Raw genomic sequence first — 7,626 nt, forward strand, 5'->3', positions numbered from 1 at the left:
TTGTGTCCAGTTCTGGGCACCTCATTTCAAGAAAGATGGAGAAATTGGAGAAGGTCCAGAGAAGAGCAACAGGAATGATTAAAGGTCTAGAGACCATGACCTATGAAGAAAGACTGAAGGAACTGGGCTTGTTTAGTTTGGAAAAGAAAAGATTGAGAGGGGACATGATAGCGGTTTTCGGGTATCTAAAAGGGTGTCACAAGGAGGAGGGAGAAAAATTGTTCTTCCTGGCCTCTGAGGACAGAACAAGAAGCAATGGGCTTAAACTGCATCAAGGAAGGTTTAGGTTGGACATTAGGAAAAAGTTCCTAACTGTCAGGGTGGTTAAACACTGGAATAAATTGCCTAGGGAAGTTGTGGAATCTCCATCTCTGGAGATTTTTAAGAGTAGGTTAGATAAATGTCTATCAGGGATGGTCTACAAAGTATTTGTTCCTGCCATGAGGGCAGGGGACTGGACTCGATGACCTCTCGAGGTCCCTCCCCATCCTACTATTCTATAATTCTATGAAATGGAAACTTGTCAGTTTCACCTTTAGTTCTAGGAAATTACATGTTCAGATTCTTCTGAACTAACACAATGGCATTGCGTTCCAAGTTCACTATGCCGCCAAAAACAAAACCAATTAAACTTTTCTATTGCTCTTTGAAAAAAGTTTGCTGGTATAAATATAAATATTTCTCTCTCTTGGAGGTCACATGGATTTGCATGATCTGATATGCTGAATTGCATGAGTGCCCAATGGTTTGGACCTGCCTTTGCTTTTATTTTTATGGGCATGCAAGTGTTGTAGGATGAAAGGCCTTCACAGTCAGATAGAGGTAACGAAAGAAATGTTTCCACCTCTCACTGCCAGAATGTTGCAATTGCTCTGTGCTCTGGTTTACAAAAGCTGTTCCCTTTTAGCAGCAGACAGCCAAAAGCATGAAAGAGAAATTAATTCATCTGTGGAGCTGATTGAAAATGCAGTTGCCGAAACCTTGTCGACAATTCATTTTAAACTGAACATTATTAAAGAATATATTTTGGGGGAAAATTTACTACTGGCTGTAGTATGGACTAGAAGACCCAATACACATGTTCCATTTATAATTTTGAGGAATCTATGATTCACTGCAATGGTGACAAACCCAAGAATAAGTTTTACTAGCTGAGAGCTCAAAGCACAGCTTGAACACTTCAAAGTGGACCATCCTCCCAAAATGGAGCATTTCTAAGCCATTGTGTAATTCTCTAGTGGGAATGACATGTTCGTGTGTACAAACTAATGAGAAAAACAGCCACGCAACACTGACTGGTATTTAATTTACCCTGGAGGAACTGTTTCTATGGCTTGCTGCTTACAGCCACAATGATGAGCATTACACCTTGCAAGAGGATGTAGTAAAATGACACAAAATGGACTATAAGCTCATTAACACCCCAGGAAAGGGCATTTGATTGGTTAGAAAGATTTATCAGTTTCCTCGAGTGTCTTGTTATGTTTCTCTTTTCTAATGTAAGTTTTTCTGGACAGATACTGCCTTAGATTCTGGTCATATACGTCAGTGGTTCTCAGCCAGTGGTCTGGAGTCCCCTGGGGGGCCGTGAGCATGTTTCAGGGTGCCACCAAGAGTGGCTGTCAGACTCACTTAGGCCCAGGGCAGAAAGCAAAAGTCCCACCATAGAATCATAGAACTGGCAGGGACCCTGAGAGGTCCTGCTCTCATGGCAGGACCATGCAAGACTGCAGCCTAAGGGCACTGAGCATCTTAGCTTTGCGGTTCCCCCTTGTGACATAGTGCCCAGGGTAACCACCTGCTTCCTGCTCTGACCATCAGGCCTGGCTTTGATATGCAGAGAACTGTGGTTGTGGCACAGCGGGGCCATGGACAATTTTTAGCATGGGGGAGATGAGGCGGGGAGAGCTCAGAAAAAAAACAAAACAGAAAGGCCGAGAACCCTTGATGTACACTGCCAAGCATGAGGCAGCAGCACTTAAATAAGGAAAGACAACAGTATAAACTGAGCCGACCATTCACTGCTGGGGTAACTCCGCTGAACTGAGGGGAGTTATGGCTGCAGAGAATTTGAACTGCAGACGCTGGGACTCCTAAACAGCAGCCAAAAAATTAGCATTAAAACAAAGCCTCAGAGAGAATCTGAGCAGACCTAGGTAACTAAAATTTATCAGCAAGTAACTTCCACTCAGAATGGAAAGAAGTGTAAAGCAAAAACATCTCCCTTCCAAAGCGCTAATGAGCATGCACTCTCTCTGTCTTCACTCACTGAGGCCATAGCTGTTTGCACAGCGACCCATGAACACAGCCTTTCATAAATACACACTTGATCCAGAGTCCTTGATCCGCTCCCTGCTAACTCTGCAAGCCCACAAACATGCCAAAGCCAGCTGTAGACTCAAAGGGAAACAAAACATTTCAGCGTATCATGGAGAACTTGTCCACTTTACTGATGACCCCAGTGGAGATCTCAGTGATGCAGCAGGGTGGATACAGGCCATGTTGAGGTATTGCTCTGGCCTATGACATGATATCACAGTTGTGCACAGACACACTCATAGCAGTTTTAACACCTTTGTTTCTAGATCAGGCCTGCTGGCCAGGGGAGGGCAAAGGAGACAAATGCCCCATGGCCTCATGATTCAGAGAGGCCTGGGGCCCCTGGCCGCTGCTGCTGAAGGAATCCTCGGCCCTATTAAATCACCGCTAGAGTGCCGTGTGGCACGCTCCAGAGCTCAGGCAGCACACTCTGGACAGCACTGAGGGCTGCTGTTCTGGCCCCGCCCCCTTCCACCTGAAGCCCCGCCCCATTCCACCTGAGGCCCCACTCCTACCGGGAGCATGGAGCAACCCCCCTGCACCTGCCCCAGGGGCCCCACAAGTCTGTCCGCTCCCTGTTCTAGATAAAACTGTGCCAGATTAAGGGGCAGATCTACAATTAAAACGCTGCAGTGGTGCAGCTGCACCAGTGCTTGTCTCATCTTTGTTAAGCCATCTCTGTGAGAGATGGTAGCTATGTTGACAGAACAAGCCACCTTCTTCCCCCATTGACACAGGACTGTCTTTTCTGGGGAGTGAAGTCAATATAACTGTGATGCTCCGGGAGGTAGTTTTTCCACAGCCCTGAGCAACGTAGTTATACCCATTTAAGTTTATAGTGTAGACTTGGCCTAAGGCAAAAGACAGTGCAAGTGGGTGAACTACCAAGTTTCATCACACAGACCATAAATTTATAAAATTCACTCTGTTCTTTCCAATGTTACACAATCAGCGCTAATCCAGATTCCAGGGACAGGGAGTGCTTCCCGATCACAGCTCCAGTTACATCAAAAAAGCAATAGCTTACCTTTTTTCACTGCATCCTGCCAAGAAGCACTAGTCTTTGAGTATAAACTCTCTTCCAAGCCATCCTGTACTCGCTCCCCTAGGACAGTGACTGAAAGAATTTGGCCTAGCTCAGGCGGGGGTTAGGAATGAGACTTCCCGCCACTATTTTAGTCTGGACTCAACTGTTTCTTTCAACTAATCCCATTGTGATTTGGGGGGGGGGGGGAGGTTCAGAGGTTGGGTTCAGATTCCTACCCCAATCCCTGCAATCTGCAAAAGTAAAAGGGAGGGAGGGAACGCTCTTCAGATGGTTATTGCCTCGTACCTTCTGATAGGATGTTTACACCAGAACAACTTTTCCTGTACTCATCAGGTCTGCTCCTTGTTCCTGCTGGCACAGCAGAGGTACAGGAGATGATGAGAAAAAGCTAAACTTTTTCAATCCTCCAGAACAGGTCAGCTGGGATTTGGTTCAGACCAAGGTTTTGCAGAGACATTCCTGTTTTACTTGATTCGGTGACTCAACCCTACCCAGCTCCAGATGGCTACCTTCATTCCTGTGGCTCGTCTTGTTGCAAGACATGCTTCCACCACCATCTTCTAATGATGCAAGGAAACAGCACAAGCTGCAGCTCCCTCCCAATCTGGAAAAGTGAAAGAACCTCAGTGCTTCCAGCTCCCAGCCTCTCTCCTGAACCCTGGTCTCTGACATGGTCCTCTGTTATGGCAGCAGAGCAATCTCTCGTGCCAGCGAGGGTTAAATGGGATGGGCAAAAACACTGTCGACTGAATCTGAAAGTCACCAGAAATCTCTGCTGAACTGGAGCACGCTCCCATTACCAGACTAAACCAGAACTTTAGCCCTTTCTTTGGGGTCAGAGAGATTGCCATAAAACCCCCTAATACTACAAAGTAATTTTAAGGGATACTCACTACAAAAGAAATGTGAACCCCACTGAAAGAACTAATGACAGTAGGTGTTGAGATTCAAAAAGCTAAAGCTCCATTAAAACACTATTTGGCGACATTACCTGTCAAAATAAGCTAAATATATATCCTTAAATCAAACACAAATAAGTTCTCAAGAAGCGTTTTTCTTACTTTGCCTAACTGTCCATTTCAATTATCATCAATGGAAATCTTTTTCCGTTGGGTTGTAAGTACAGTGAAATTAGTATTGGTGCAAATTTGGTCCTTCTAAGCTTATGATGAATAAAACAATAGCAAAAAATCGGTGTGATTCCTTTTGAGAGCCCACGAGAGGAAATGTCATATAAATACCACTCTACAAGGCTAAAACAGCATCACCACTTACTCCTGTCCTTACCTCCTCGTTAGCACACTAGCAATCATGTAAAACTGTGCAATAGGTGTCTGGCACCATGTTGTTGTCTTCCCCGTAAGGCACAGAATTCTTGAATGGAACAAACTGTTCTTTCATTTGAACACAAAGAAACCGCAGCCCAGTGTAAACTTCAGCATGTTGCTCTGTGGTCTGGTCCCTGCAATGCAGCCTGGGAGCTCAAATCTAGATAAGGCTGTGAAAGGGTTTGCAGGTGGGAGTCCGCAATGTTGGCTTTTTGCTACAATTTTTTAAAAAGTGTGGCTACCACAGCTGAGAACAGGGCCTGTTTTTTGCATCTTGTTGTAATGAAGAGATACAAAGGCAGCAGCCTAATTTTATCGTCTGGGAAACAGCTGTGGTTAAAACTGCAGCAGCCTGGTACCTGACCCTCACCTGTCTGTAGAGTACACTCCCAGAGTCTGTGAGGTGAGTGCAGAAATGTGCACCTATGTTCCTATGGGTGAGTCTAACTAGGAGTGTATCTACACCCCACGGCTATTTCAGCATACCAGAGGTATCCTGAAATAACTACCCTGTGTCTACACAAACCGCCCATTATTTTGAAATATTTTTTAAAACAACGGGTGCGCGGTTTCTCCATCCTGCTAAATCTCATTGCACGCGGGATAAGGGATGGCTCGAAACAGCCTGTTACTTCGAAACTGGATGCTGTGTAGACGCGCCAAACGTCAACATTTCGAAATAGATTCAAAATAAAATACGCAATTTGCATAACGCAACGTGCATCTCTTGTTTCGAGTTTAGGGTGCTGCCTAGAGGCACCCTAGGGGAGGCGAAACCTCTGAGCGTCACTGCGAAACAGACAGAATAGCTGTGGGGGTGGGAGGAAGGGACCAACTCACAGGCAGCGCCACATAAAACCCCACCCGCCGCCACGTTTGTTTTTAGAAGCTTTATTGCACAGAAAGGAGCGTTTGCGGCTAGCCAAGGTGAGAGAGAGCTGTAAGGCAGGCAGGCTGGCATGAACAGCATTGTTTTCAGGGCCACACAACAGATAATCATGGACAGGCTAGAGAAAATGCTCATGGGAACGGTGCCATTCGCACTCCTACGAAAAGACTGACGGGAGCAGGGTTACACTGGGTGATCTAAATTTATCCTTCTTGGCCTTGCTAACCTGGGCCAGATCCTGCCCTTTGTTAAGTGGGTGTGCTGGGTGACGGGGATTATTATTTCCTGCATCCGCTCCCCTGTGCAGAAACAGAGCAGCAATCCTACCTACCTTCTGAAGGGAGCAGGCAGAGCAACCAGAAATGAAATTACTGCCATTGTTTACAATTTGTATTACTGCAGTGCCTTGGGGGCTCTCCCATGCAATCAGGGCTCCACTGTACAAACCTCATATAAGGGGCAGTTCCCGCCCTAACGAGCTTACGTGCCAGATGGAATACGAGTGGGGAAAAAAGTCGTCGTCTCCACATTTTGCAAGACTGCTGGCCAGTATGCTTGGAGTCCAATCCTACGATCATTTAAGTCAATGGCAACACCCCCAATGACAACAATGGGTACATCAAGCCCAGGTTGTGGTCTAGCAATGTGCACTAGCTAGGAAGCACACGACTGGTTTCCAAGCAGTATTCCTGGCAGCTCTTTCTTCCCTGGCACTACACTGGCAAGAGGGCTTTAGTGCTAGATGAACTACCAGCACTACTCAGTTCCCGAAAGGCAGCCACCTCATAGAATCATAGAATAATAGGACTGGAAGGGACCTCAAGAGGTCATCGAGTCCAGCCCCCCGCCTCAAGGCGGGACCAAGCTCCACCTACACCATCCCTGACAGATGTCTATCTAACCTGTTCTTAAATATCTCCAGAGAGGGAGATTCCACCACCTCCCTTGGCAATTTATTCCAATATTTGACCACCCTGACAGTTAGGAATTTTTTCCTAATGTCCAATCTAAACCTCCCCTGCTGCACTTTAAGCCCATTACTCCTTGTCCTGTCCTCAGAAACCAAGAGGAACAAATTTTCTCCTTCCTCCTTGTGACACCCTTTTAGATATTTGAAAACCGCTATCATGTCCCCCCTTAATTTTCTTTTTTCCAAACTAAACAAGCCCAGTTCATGAAGCCTGGCTTCATAGGTCATGTTCTCTAAACCTTTAATCATTCTTGTCGCTCTTCTCTGTACCCTTTCCAATTTCTCCACATCTTTCTTGAAATGTGGCGCCCAGAACTGGACACAGTACTCTAGCTGAGGCCTAACTAGTGCAGAGTAGAGCAGCAGAATGACTTCACGAGTTTTGCTTACAACACACCTGTTGAGACAACCTAGAATCATATTTGCTTTTTTTGCAACAGCATCACACTGTTGACTCATATTCAACTTGTGGTCCACTATGACCCCTAGATCCCTTTCCGCCATGCTCCTTCCTAGACAGTCACTTCCCATCTTGTATGTATGGAACTGATTGTTCCTTCCTAAGTGGAGCACTTTGCATTTCTCTTTATTAAACCTCATCCTGTTTACCTCTGACCATTTCTCTAACTTGCTACGGTCATTTTGAATTATGTCCCTATCCTCCAAAGAAGTTGCAACCCCACCCAGTTTGGTATCATCTGCAAACTTAATAAGCGTACTCTCTATCCCAATATCTACATCATTGATGAAGATATTGAACAGTACGGGTCCCAAAACAGACCCTTGAGGAACTCCACTTGTTATCCCTTTCCAGCAGGATTTAGCACCGTTAACAACAACTCTCTGACTAGGTTATCCAACCAATTATGCACCCACCTTATCGTGGCCCTATCTAAGTTATATTTGCCTAGTTTATCAATAAGAATATCATGCGAGACCGTATCAAATGCCTTACTAAAGTCTAGGTATATGACATCCACCGCTTCTCCCTTATCCACAAGGCTCGTTATCCTATCAAAGAAAGCTATCAGATTAGTTTGGCATGACTTGTTCTTCACAAACCCATGCTGGC

General features: G+C 45.6%; 1 protein-coding gene and 1 long non-coding RNA gene across 2 annotated transcripts in view; both read right to left on the bottom strand.

Moving 5' to 3' along the window:
- The window catches only part of ZCCHC24 (zinc finger CCHC-type containing 24), a 175,269-nt gene that overhangs the window by 100,006 nt on the left and 67,637 nt on the right, over positions 1-7,626 (bottom strand). The gene's annotated exons all lie outside the window — the stretch shown is intronic.
- Positions 1,424-7,626, bottom strand: part of LOC142830369 (uncharacterized) — a 28,709-nt gene continuing 22,506 nt past the window's right edge. The window contains exon 2 of the long non-coding RNA XR_012905557.2: positions 1,424-6,366. This is a non-coding gene — a long non-coding RNA (uncharacterized LOC142830369). The remainder of the gene's footprint in view (positions 6,367-7,626) is intronic.

This window comes from Pelodiscus sinensis, chromosome 8, assembly GCF_052426305.1.
Source record: "Pelodiscus sinensis isolate ZL-2025 chromosome 8, ASM5242630v1, whole genome shotgun sequence".
NCBI classification, from domain to species: Eukaryota; Metazoa; Chordata; order Testudines; family Trionychidae; genus Pelodiscus; species Pelodiscus sinensis.